This window comes from Delphinus delphis, chromosome 10 (genome assembly GCF_949987515.2).
Source record: "Delphinus delphis chromosome 10, mDelDel1.2, whole genome shotgun sequence".
Classification (NCBI taxonomy): Eukaryota; Metazoa; Chordata; class Mammalia; order Artiodactyla; family Delphinidae; genus Delphinus; species Delphinus delphis.
The window spans coordinates 6,025,151-6,038,967 of NC_082692.2; the positions used below are offsets into that span (position 1 = coordinate 6,025,151).

The following is a 13,817-nucleotide window of genomic DNA, read 5'->3' on the forward strand; positions in this document are numbered from 1 at the left end:
AGTAAAGAGACACTAGTAGTTCTAGATGCTGACCTCTAAAAGTATAACCAAAATAGGAAACTGCTAATAGCACATCTCTGAAAATTCACTTTGCCTCATCAAGGCTAGTTTATCTTTCCCTCTTTACCAGCAAATCCCATCCTTCTTAGATTGTATCCATCAGATACTGTCAATTCCAGACTGACCGGGAAATATATTTAGAGAATAGTTGGAATTTGTTTTAAACCATGAAAAAGAAAATATCGAAAATAGCAGAGAATTAAATGTTTAAATAAAGCATAAGTGACACATGCATTTTAAGTTTTCTCATATACATGAAGGACAAAGAAAATAATAGGGCACAAAGAACCAGCTGGATTCAATGTCCCTGCAGTTCCCGTTGCAAGTCCAAAGGTATTATGTATGAAGAAAGAAGAAAATCGAATAGTTTCACTTTCTAAAACTATCCCAATTTCAGCTATGACAGTGCTTCATTATAAAGTTATGTTTATTTAATTCTTTGCCATAATGTTTTAAACCACTACATATATACATATATATATAAAACAAGAAATAAAATAAATTATATATATAAATATATAAGTGGGTACTAGTCATCAGTAATTTTCATAAACCTAATCATAAAGATTAGCATGACTATTGTCTTTTGATACTCAAAGAGTTTATTTATTATGGGAATTGCTCTTTAGGAATCCAGGGTAAACTTTTTATTAAATCAAATGAGTAGTACTTTAATTAAATATTATAAATATTTTTTAATATAAAGGTCAATGTAATGGACAATGTTGTGTCTCCCACAAAATTCATATGTTGAGTTCTAGCCTCCAGTGCCCTAGGATGTGACTGTATTTGAAGATAGGCTCATTAAAGAGGTAATTAAGTTAAAATGAAATAACGAGGGTGGACTCTAATCCAATCTGATTTGTGGCCCCATAAAAAGAGGAAATGTGGATACAGACATGTACAGAGGGGAGACCATGTGAAGACACAGCCAACACCTTGGTCTCGAACTTCTAGCCTCTGGAATTGTGAGGAAATAAATTCTGTTGTTTTACCAGCCACCCAATCTGGTATTTTGTTGTGGCAGTCCTGGCGAAGTAATACAGTCAGTGACATATTTTTACAGGTCACATATGAGCTGTATGAGAGATGATCTGGAGAAGTACTTGTTATAGAGGACGCATTTAACCAATACTGACTGGTACATTGCTGCCCATTTCCCCCTGTGATAACCCTTGTTGCCAAACAAAATTAAAGATGTGCAGCTATGAATTGGTTATAACTTCTAAGAAATTCATAGTCCTGTTGTGTCAAAAGCCTTTGGTGTCCTGACTCATATGCTCAGCATCCTTTCTAGTTTCTGACTCACTGGGGGGACAGTTTCACGCAAGCTTCCACTCTTCTCTCTGACAGCTTCTCTCCTCTGCGTTTTGCCAGGCTGCTCTGCTTTCTGCCCCGAGGCGCTTCTGACTTTGCCTACCCGAGGCCCGCAGTAGCTCTCTCAGCTCACACCATGCACAGCTTTGAAGTGTTGGTGAGTTAACACTCCTGGGTCAGCTTTCAATCAGGAGACAGTAGCCAATGGGTAAAGGTTCTTGTCTTTCAGCCTGTAACAAGATAGTTTTGTAAGACCATTCTCCATGCTTCTTCAGAGGTCCTGGTGAAACTGAGTTCTGGTTGCCCACAGCAGCAACTTCAATAACACACTCTGGTATCATCTTCTATCTCTTTCTCCCCATTCCCTTACTGCTTCTTACTAGGATCACCTCCCAAATGACCTGGCTGCACACAAGTAGTTGTCTTAGGTTAAGCTTTGGGGGAAAACCAAGCTACGAAGGTTGGTGTAAGAAGAAAGTCTCAAATGCAGCGTCTCAGTTCTCTGGAACTGGGTCGCTCAGCAGTCAGGTGGCGACAGGGATACCTCCTGGTGTGCTATGGCATCAGGGCTACTAAGGCGCTTCCTACCTGTGGTGGATTGAATATGAAGATGAATCATTCATCTTCGTGGTTGCTGTGGCACTTGAATGGGAAAGGGACAATTGTACTTATAAGGCTGGGGGATTTTCCTGGCTTTTTTTTTTTTTAAACTTTCATGGTCAGCTAGCTGTCAACTCAGGGCTCACCATGAGAGCTAGAAAACCCCCATATCAATATTTAACTGTGGATATGAATGATTAATATTGGAATTGCAGTGCATGCATAGACTCATGTTACTGTTTTTAAAATTTAGCCTAAACATACTGTTGCAAAAATATCCATTACTGCATGCAGTAGGGTTAAAATAGACACACAGCAATGAAATCAATAAGGACAAATAAAGTCAAAATAATTTACAGTTATAAAGCAAGAATACGAGCATTCAGAACCATGACCAATTTGATTGATGGTATACTTTTTGACAACTTTATTGAAGAATAATTGACAATCTGCATGTTCTTAAGGTGCACAATTTGATGTTTTGATGTATGTAGATACATACAAACATCTCCAAAATCAAGGTAATGAGCATACCTAGTACCTCCAAAGGTTCCTCCTGTCCATTTATATTCTGTCCCGCAGACCCAACCCTGCTGCTACCCTTTCTGCAAGCAACCATTAATTTGCTTTATATCACTATCCATTAGTCTGAAATTTTAAGAATTTTAAATAAGTGGAAACCTATCTTATATGCTTTTTTTGTCTGCCTTTTCCCACTGAGATTAATTATTTTGCTGTCCACCCATGTTGTTGTGTTTATCAATAGTTAATTCCTTTTTACTGCTAAGTAATATTCAGTTGCATGCAGTGTACACTTTATCATTCCACTTGTTCGTGGACTGTTCGGGTTGTTTGCAGGTTTGGCTGTTATTCATCAAGCTGCTTTTGAGCCTTCATGTACAAGTCTTTGTGTAGACAGAGGTTTCATTTCTCTTGGTTAAATACCTAGAAGTGGAATGGTTGGGTCATATAGTAGGTGTTTATTTAAATTTTTAAGAAACTGCTAAACTGTTGCAAAGTAGTTGTCCCATCTCATGTTCCCACCAGCAACACGTAAGAATTCTGGTTGCTCCCCATCCTTGCGAACACTTGGTGTGGTCACTCTTTTGAATTTTAGCCATTTTAGTAGGTGTGTAGTATTATCTCACTGTGGTTTTAATTTGCAATTTCCTAATGATTAGTGATATCAAACATCTTTTCATATGCTTATTGGCATCCTATATCATCCTGTATATCTTCTGTATTTCTTGGTGAAGTGTCTGCTCAAATATTTTGCCCATTAAAAAAATTGGTTTGCTTGTTTTCTTACTATTCATTTTGGGAGTTTTATATATATATATATATATATATATATATATATATAGTTTTATATATATATATAGTTATATATAGTTACAGTTATCTATATCTATATCTATATACATGCAAATCCTTTGATCAGAAATGAGATTTTGAAATATGTTCCTGAACATATGTTGAGGTTCCATGTTGAGGTTTCCTTTATCATTTTCTTTACAGCGTCTTTTATAGAGTAGAAGTTCTTAATTTTAATGTGGTTCAATTTATAATTTTTTTGGTAGATATGCTTTTTGTGTCATATCTGATTAATCTTTGCCTAACCTGAAGTCACAAAGATTTTTCTTCTGTTTTCCTTGAGAAGTTTCATAGTTTAGGTTCCACATTTAGATCTGTGATCCCATTTTGAGTTAATTTTTGCTTTTTTGATGAAATTTTTAGTTCGCCTTTGTTTTTGCAAGTTATTTTTGTTGGATTTTGAATTTTAGGATGATAGATGTTTTCCATTCAATACTTTAAAGATGTTTCAGCAGAGGATCTTTCTGCTTGCATTGTTTCCAATGAGAAGTCTGCTGCTTAGGACCTACCAAAGGTGAACATTATTCTTGTGGAGTTTTGTTCTTATTGTTCATATGTCTTCAGGACATAGATTGTGACCATTTAACAGTTACAAGTATATTATTTTAAAGCAAGCTAAACTTAAATTCCTCAATAAAATTGATTGCTTGTATTTTCAAATGAAATCAATAGAAATGGCCCTCCAGAGACATACTTTTGGGTGTGTCCTTAGCCAGGGCACCACACTGTACATCTTCAGGACCTCTCACATTGATGTCTTAGGAGACAACCTTGCAGCAGTGGTTAGATGGCTACTCTGCATCTTTGGAATAAAACAGTCACCACTTAGCAGAACCTAGTGCCTGGCAAATCAGTCTTTTACCTATTCTAAGGGGAGAAATATTAAAGGAATTCTCTGTCAGGAAATTTTGCCCAAGATGCTTTTATGCAAATGATAAGTTTTGATCCATTGATACAATTAAATAAATTAAAAATTTATAGTTAGTATCGAAGCTTTCATTTGACCATAAGATACATTATTGTTTGTTTTTTAGATTTTTTTTTTACTGACTTCTGATAAGGTGCAAGCTTTTATTACAATATTAGCCTGATTTGTGGAAGTCACTCTAATATTTGGTTAGTTAAAATTGCAGTTGAGGCAATGTGTTATATTTAATACTAGAAAGTAGGTAAAAATCTCAACTCGCTTGCAAAATGCATAATGAAACTCTTCCAAGAAATTAATAGCATAATATATAGATATACTTAATATGTAAAATAATATTCATTCCTTGACATAGAAACTGCTTTCTAAATACATTATACTTTTGCATTTCAAAGAAACAAAGAATTAAAGAACCAGGAGGAAATTTGTTCTGTTCTATTTCTCTTTGTAACTAATATTGGACCAATTCATGACAGAAAGGTAGGTTTTTACCTATTTCTGTTTTCTCTGTACTCTAGAGAAGTTTCTACAGTTGAATAAATACAGTTAAATAAAACCTGGATAGGTAAATGATATGGCTGTTTTCTTTAATCTTTTAAGATATTGTATATAAGTTTTAAGGAAATTACTTCTTTCAGCTTAAAAGCTAAAGCCCTGAAACTGAAGTATTGTAATCAATGACCAATAAATCAAGGATGTGGTTTAATGTGAAGGATTTTCTCTGTTCTTTGAATTAGTCTTAAGAATGAGATTTTGTCTTTTCTTATGACAAATGTGTTACTCAGCTATGTTTACCATGAATTGCTGGTTCTTTGGATCATGTCTATTATGCTGATGGTTGCCACCCTGATTACCCCATATCACAAAATTTTAGAGTCTTTCTACTGGAGTTCTTACTGGGTTAGTGTTCAGTTTGAAGGTATAATCAAGTCCATAAATTGCTAATAGAACTGTTGGATTTAGAAAGTCTCTTTCCCCAATACCCTCTTAGCAAATCCCTCCCCACCTCTGAAATTCTCTTAATCAGTTTTCATTACAACTCTATAATATGTGACCATGATTCAGCTGCCTTTAGTTTAATTTCATCACAACAGCCTTTCATAAAATAAGCTTCTCATTTCTTTGGATATATATATATATCCATTTATTTGATTATCTAATTCGAACAAAGGCTCTGTTACTCTGTTTATACTGTGTGTGATTATTTTAATGTGATTTAGGTCTTAACTGCAATGTAAATTCTTTTTGAAGTAGAATGGCTAGCTTTCATTCACTTAGACATTTAAATTATCTGCAATAGGACTAAAATGGAAAGAGAAATATTACTTAAAACATCTTGTAACAATAGTATACTGGATTCATCAGGGGAAAAAGGCTGGGGACCAACTACTTGGAGAAAAATTGTAGCATTTTGATTTATTCCTCTTTGGCATGCTATCATGTAGAAGATGGTGTTTTCCCTTACCTTTCCCCCCTAATTTTTTGTCTTAAGTTTGCTAGGAAGAATGGAATAAAAACAGTGTATTTTTCAGGCTTATGCGATAACAGGAGAAATTCCATTCACATGTGTGGCAATATAGGGACCAGGGAATAGCTGACACCACATGCACTTAAACATGAGACACAGGCTCTGTTTCCAAGGGCACGCTACTGAATATAACCTCGGTGAAGAACACCCGATTCTGGGGAGATGTAGTGCACATTACCCTGCAAATAAGACTCAAATTATCTTAAAGCCATTTAAAAAAATAAAGTGGCATTCTCATATTATATTAAAGGTCATTATTCAAAAGAGTTTTGAGAATACCAAGAGTTGTACGCAAGCTGCATCTTCTCATTAAAATGGTTTGGGGGTAATACCCACTGATTATTATCCATTATTATTGCTATTGGTTCTGGGACGGAAGTACAGTGTCGTCATTCCTTAAAAGCCAGTGGATTGACACAGAATTTCCAGTTATCGGAAATAGTGAGAGTTATCTATTACATTGCCAAATTTGGTCTTTTGCTACCTGTTGGGAATTAACATTTGGTGTGCTGGAGTACCTTAATTCTTACCAAACATAACATCAGAGCTTTTAACTGCTTTGCACACATTTGAGGAGGCTAGGGTATTTGGACAGTCTGAGTAGCAAACTCAGTTTTGTATTGAATTAGCTGCATTAAGCCAGGTAATCCCTCTGAAACACATTCTGTTGAATAAGAGATGCCAATATGGAAAAGATTCATCCTCGCTTCTAATTTAAGTGTCCTGCTGGGATAAAGAGTTTTGTAGCAATACAGTCTGACAGCTGGTTAGTTAACAAACTTTCAGTACCAAAGTGATTGTAAATAGACTGAATTGGACTTGTGGTTTGGAAATAACACTTCTTACTAGCTGTGTGTTTTTATTAACTTCTATGTGAAACTACATGTACACACACATATATATCATGCTCTACCTGTGTGTGAGTGTTAAATGCTTTTGGTACAAGGTTAGAGTTGTTTAAAAGATCCGTTTTCACTCTGTGTAGTAGGTGATTGTTAGCAAGACACGGCTTTAAAACATTGCTTAAATTACTCCCTCATGTACTTGTGTGCTATAGCTACAGTATTGATGACCTTTGATCAAGTTGTTAGGGAACAAGGGTAGCAAAATGAATACTGCCTGGAAATCCAGAGATCTGAATTCTAGCAAGGCTCTGCCACTGTCACGCTCTATAACTGAGAAGTAGCATCCTTCCCAAGAGCCCTCACCATTGTCCCCTTGCTGAGTAGGTTAACAATCCCATCTCGTGTGCTACCACAGTTTTTATACTCACTTCTGTTTGCTTCTATTAGAACACTAATCACAGTGTTTTCCAGTTTCCATGCTTCTCTCTCTCTCTCTCCTTTTACTGGTCTGTGAGCTCTAGGAAGGCAGTGACCATGTTTTCTGTTTGCCTTTACTGTCTTATGTAGTACTTTCTGTATAGGGGGCACTTAACGCATATGAGCTGAACGAACAGATTTGTATGTGAGGGAGTTGGAATAGAGTATCTTGAATAACTCAATTCTGTTTGTAACTTGATAGTTGGTACAGTTATTTAATACAAATGGTCTGTAATAAATTTAGTTGAGTGAATGATTGCCAAAGCTACCATTGGGATTATACCAGATTACAAGTTCCCAGATTGACTGGGTTTGCCTTGGACATCTGAGGTGTGTTATTCATTGGTTTGTGACTTATTAAGAATAATTGGAATATTTCAGAGTCATTCAATCACATTATGAACCTCAACAACAGAAGAAACATTTTTTATGGCTGTTCACAAAAGAGTACAGTCTGAAGGTTATTTTGTCTTACCTTTAAAAATGGATTTCTGAGTATTAATCTCTTTAGATCTTGGAGCACATTAGTTACTGATATTGCTAAAATGGGCAGCGATGCCATACTTTTAAATTTTCTTGAAAGCTCCAATGAGAACATACATGCACAATGTAGTTCTGGATGGTTGAACTATCTAAAGGTATGCAAATTTAGAGGTAGTGATATTTAGTATAGGAATGTGATTTTGAGACTCAAACAAAAGGATTATTTTCGTCCTCCACTTTCATGTAAATGTAGGGGTGGGTCTTCATCTGGATCTGAACCTTGGAAGAAAGTCAGCAATTTGAGGATTGAACTCAACTTGAATTGTTTCCTTTTCTTTTGTGCTTAATTAATAGGCTATGCTTCAGACTACTGGTCAGAGAAAATGCCCCAGACATGTTTTATTCTGGTATTTCGGGATTCTTTATTTAAATATTTATATAATTTTAATTTTACTGTCTTCTTTAAGTTTTAATCTTCTTTATGATTATGAAATATATCCACATAGTTAAAAATTCAGAAGTTGCAGATGCATATGTGATGAAAAGTTGATCACATACCCCTGGTCTCATTTGGTTTAGTTTCCCCTCTCCTAAGACAGCCAATGTTAGCGGTATCTTAATATATTTCCAGATCAGTTTCCTATTCTGTTTTTTATTTTATGAAATCATGTAATTCTCAGTTTCCAGCAAGCTTCTTGAGAGCAGGGTTGATGTCTAATTATCACAGTGTTTTACCCAAGCAAATATGTGTTGAATATTTCAGTAAATCATAAGCTCAGCTAAGGCTATCTTACATGAATATTTATAATACTCATTATTAGTGGCAATACACTCCCTAATCGTGTTTCTCTTTCTGAACCTTCAGTCATTTGGTTTCACTAGGCTGGATTGTATCCTCTTCTACAGTTTTTTTTTTACAAATTCTATAGTCCTTCAAATTTTGGATATACGTTTTAACCTCATTATTGTTTCATTCTCCTCCCCATTCTCTGTCTTTACATACCTTAATGCTTAATACCATATGGGTTACACCAAATTATCACAGTCTCTTATTATCCACTTTTGCAGATGTACAAAGAGTTCCCATATGCCCCACCCAGTTTCCCCTATATTAACATTTGCATTAGAGTGGTATAGTTATTACAATTGATGAACCAATATGGATACATTATGATTAACTAAAGTCCATAGTTTGCATTAGGATTCACTCTTGGTGTCTGTGGACTTGGACAAATGTATAAAGACATATCCTGTATCCACCATTTAAAGCGCCTAACATAGCAGTTTCACTGCCCTAAAGATCCCCTGTGCTCCACCTACCTATCTATCCATCCTTCCCTCCCTCCCCCACAAACCCCTGGCAACCACTGATCTTCTACTGTCTTCATTGTTTTACTTTTTCCAGAAGTTGTATAGTTGGAATCATACAGTATGTAGCCGTTTCAGATTGACTTATTTTCTTTAGCAATATGCATTTAAAGTTCTTTCAGATCTTTTCATGGCTTGATAACTCATTTCTTTTTATTGCTGAATCATATTCTAGCGTATGAATGTACGACAGCTTGTTTATCCATTCACATTTTGAAGGCCATTTATGTTATTTTCTGAAGAATAATTTTTTCCCTTATGTGATGTTTAAAAGATTAAGTAAATGCAGAAGTAAAAACTGTAGCTAACATAGTTTATTATTTCCAGAAACAAAGGACATTAGAAAATATGCCTCATGGTGAAACATTCAATTAAAACCTCTTTAGCTCTGAAATCAATATTTCATCAATATATGACAGGATTTAGATTTTGAAAATACACACACTCCTTTTGTAATCGTAAAAAATAATTTTTTAATTTCATTTTCTGTGTAATCAAAATCTCCAAGAGCATGAGAGTGTAGAGAGAAATCTTTTCTTATGGATGTTTATCTCATTATTACATCTCAAAAATTTTTTTAGTAGGAAAGTTTTTAATGTATATTTTGTTAAGGCTTATATTATAGAGTCCTAGAATGTACAAAGGGAGCTTAGAGTCCTCTGGTCCAATCGGTCGCCAATATCTGAATTTCTTCTCTGACATTGAAGGCAGGTGGTCTTAGAGCATATGTTTAAATGATAGGAAGCTTACTCTCTTACAGATCAATGGGTTTCATTTTTTTTTAGGTAACTCTAATCATTAGAAAAGTCTTCCTTTTATTGAACTAAACTCTGTTTTCCCATAGTTTATACCCATTCATTCTAATTCTACTCCATGAATCAGAAAGAAGAAATTTAATCTTTTTTCCCAAGGATAGTCCTTTGAATATTCAAAAGAATAGAATCTTTAGCTTTATTATAGCTAAAGATAGCTATAATATCTCTCTGCATGTCGAACTTCCTGAGCTCCTTTTCATCTTAGATATCTTCCCCTGAATGGTTGTGCAGATGCCACTGTTCAAAACCATTTTGTGGACGCATGCCCAAGTTTTTCTCATTCATTCATTCGCTCTGTTTTTGAGTGCCTGCTACGTGACAGACTTTGTTAGATGCTGGGGATGTAATGGTAACCACTTCCCTGGCGGTCCCGTGGTTAAGACTTCGCGCTTCCACTGCAGGGGGCACGGGTTTAATCCTTGGTCAGGGAACTAAGGTCCCACATGCTGCGTGGACAAAAAAAAGATGAAATGTATTTCCAAGGGGTGAATACAGACCAACAAAAAAGTAAAATCAAGTAACAGTAAATTGTGATGAAGGAAAGAAACAAGGGGCCAAGACAGAAATGGATGGGGTGGGGAAGCAACTTCAGAAAGGTGTTGAGGGAGGACCAGCCTGAAGGAGAGAAATTCAAAGGAGGAACGATCCAGGTAATCGTGGTCATATGTGCTAGAGCTCTGAGGTGGAAAGGACTTCAAATTCTAGAAGCTGAAAGATCACTGGCATTAGAATGCAGTGAGAAGAGATGCATGTGATGGTTTTAAAATATGTCTGCGCATCTTTTCCTAAGATGGAGACTAATTTCCGTCCCTTAAATCTGGGCTGGACTTCGTGATTCTCTTCTAATGAATGGAACGTGGCAGAGGTGATGCTCTGTGACTTCTGAGGCATGGTCATAAAAAAAAAAATAGCTTCCACTTGGTTTGCTCTCCCTTGGATCGATCATTTGGAGAGAGGTCAGCTGCCATGTCATGAGCTAGGAGCCTGTGGAGAATCCCTTGTGGGAGGGAACTGAGACCCCCCCTCCCCTGCCCCCGAGCAAGCGCCAGGCTATGCCTGTGAAGGACCCATGAGAATGAGCCATTTTGGAAGTGGGTCCACCTGCCCCGTCAAGCCTCCAGTTGACTCAGCCGCAGTCAACATAGTATCCACCGCCTCCTGAGAGACCCCAAACCAGGACCACCCAGCTAATCCACTTCGGAGTTCGTGACCCCCAGAAACTTTAAGACATACCACATTTATTGCTGTTCTGAACCGCTAAGTTTTGAGATAATTTGTTGTGCAGATAACTGATAGAAAAGGGATGTGTGAGATAATTTGTTGTGCAGATAACTGATAGGAAAGGGATGTGTCAGGCAGATTGCTTTTGGCTTCAAATAACGTAAGACCCAGTGAAAAGCATCTTACAGTGAAGAGTTTATTGGCGCCCTTACTAAGAAGTGCACAGGTGGGGCTTGGTCAGTTCTGTGGTGCAGTCACATCCCCAGGTGCTGGGCACTTTCTGTTCTGCCCTCTGTACCAGGTCGGCGATGTCCCCTCACAGAACCACAAAATTGTGGCAGCAGTTTTCAGTCATTACCCGGACGAGAGAGGCATTTCCTCCTGTGTGTGTTTCTACAGATAAGGAATATCTCTCCCTCACAGTTGGTGGCCAGAACTGAATAAAATATCACACATAAACCAGTATCTGGCAGATGAGATGGCAGGGGCTTTGGATGACACCTCGATTTCTGGCTTAAGCCACTAGCTGGAAGGTACTGTTTTTTTTTTGTTTTTGTTTTTTCTTTTTTAGGTCATGTGGGGAAAATCAAGAGTTCCATTCTGTATATGTTAAATCTGAGATGTCTTTAAGACATACACACTGAGACGTCAGGGAGCAGTTGGCTATTTACATTTGGAGCAAAAAGAGATAAAAATGTAAGCGTCATCAGCAGAAAGATGGTTTTTGAATCCATGTAGTTGATGACTTGAGCACAGGGGAGTGGATGAGAGGTGACAGCAGGCCCACAGCCAAATCTGAAGAACCTCAACATCTCAGATCTGGGTGCAAGAGGAGCCAGTGAAGGGAAACCCGGGTAAGTAGGGGAGAGGAGGGCAGGCAGAAGATGGCATCCTGGAAGCCGCAAAGGCAGCACATTTCAAGGAGGGAGTGGTTAACTGTGTCCTTTTTGCCAAAAGGTTGAACTAAATGAGGATGTATAAGTGACCTTTGGGTTTAGCACAGGATGCTGAGGAAGGAGGTGGATTCATAAGAGGACAAAGGATTCATGGGGCCTGAGTGATTAGAGACAGCATGCAAATACAACTCCTTGGAGTTTGGCCCTGAGGCGGTAAGGGTAGCTATAAGGGGATGTAGGATCAGGAGATGGGGCTAAAGTCAGAAGACACCAGAGCACATCTCTATGCTAATGGGAACTTTCCCTCATAGAAGAAGAGGATGATTGACAATACAGGAGAAATGAGGGACCGCCCAAGGTGTAAAATCCCCGAGAACAGTGCACACATTTATGCACATTCCTATGTAACTTTAATTATTAGAGTACAAATAAAATATCCATTGTTTAGGGAGAGTAATTTAAGCAGTATGTTGGATCTATTAACTATTTCTCGGAGAAACAATTTGCAAAGTGGCTAAAAATCCAGACTGCTAGAGCCAGATTTCTGTGGTTTCAAATCAGCTGTGTGACCTTGAGGAATTTACTTAACCTCTCTGTGCTCCACCTCCCTAATTTTCATAAAATGGAGATAGTAGTAAAAGTACCCACCTCATAGGGTTGTCATCAAGGTCACCTTAGTTAATGTACATAAAGCATTTAAAGCAGTGCTTCGTCTATGGTAGATGCTCTGTATGCTAGGCACCTACTTGATAGTATTTGCTGGGTTTGGTTCTACTAAGTGATTTAGGCGAAAGGTACTGTTATCAGGAAAAAAATATTGATTTAAATTTTATTATTTTTACGTGATATGGGGGTTATGCATAGAAAAGTATCATTTTTAAGATGCAACCTCAAATAAAAAAGTGAAATTTACATTTTGAAAGATCGTTATCCTAGCATCATTAAAATCAATTGGTTAGTCTTTATTATTTTCTTCTTGTAGGAACTCTTGCCTTGAAATATAAAACTTGACAAAACATGATGACTAGACATTCATCAAAAGCATCCAAAGGATATTTGGGGGGAGGCAGTCAAGGTGCTAAATTAAACAACATAGTACAAAATGGGAGATGGATTCAAATCTTGTACTACGTGCACAGCACTTTCTTCCTCCCTTGCTGAATGTTAATTCCCACCCTAGAATGTCTAGCGGCTTGCAGGAGTCTGCAAAGATAGAACATTTATGGGAATTAATGCTCGGTGGGTATACAACACGGGGACCCCGAAGAACTAAAAAAGCATGAATAAATGTATTCCAATTACAGGCTAATGCAGGGAATGGGTTTATGGTGCTTAGAGGTCTGGATCATCTCTCTGACAGCCTGCAGACATTAGGAGCCCCTCATGACTCGCCTGCGATGTGGGCATTATGGAGTGATTTTTACTTTACTGCCTTTTCCATCAGATCATCCCCTTTCTTTCACACACAAGGTTAATTCGCTTCTTGATCACATTATTTCCTCGCTGCTCTTTGACAATATAAAAATTCCGAGCGGACAGCTCAATCCCTCTTCCATCTCAGATTTGATTGTTATGGTATTACCTGGCGTCCCTCAGAGGCCTCCAGCAGCCTTTGCCGTACTTTATGACACTTAAATGGCTTGGCTACAATTTCTCCATCTATTCACGAAATGCTGTTAATAACTCATTTCCAAAGAGGCCCTTCTTCATGGCTTGGCATTAAAGGAATTTTTATTAGGTGCCAGGATAGGTGACACACAGCCCCAGTAACCAAAGAGTTAATTAATCTGTTGAAATTTATTGCCTTTTATACTGCACTCAGTGTGACAGTCCCTAAGAGAAACAGATACTATATTTACAACCCAGGTTGAAATATTCAGTAATATAGTCTGCATACTGACCTACTCC

The 13,817-nt window shown here is 37.3% G+C and overlaps 1 long non-coding RNA gene across 4 annotated transcripts in view; it reads left to right on the forward strand.

Moving 5' to 3' along the window:
• LOC132431821 (uncharacterized) overlaps positions 1-13,817 on the forward strand; it is a 270,709-nt gene that overhangs the window by 1,852 nt on the left and 255,040 nt on the right. For all 4 annotated transcript variants that reach the window (XR_009520807.2, XR_009520805.1, XR_009520804.1 and 1 more), the window contains exon 2: positions 1,438-1,534. This is a non-coding gene — a long non-coding RNA (uncharacterized lncRNA). The remainder of the gene's footprint in view (positions 1-1,437; positions 1,535-13,817) is intronic.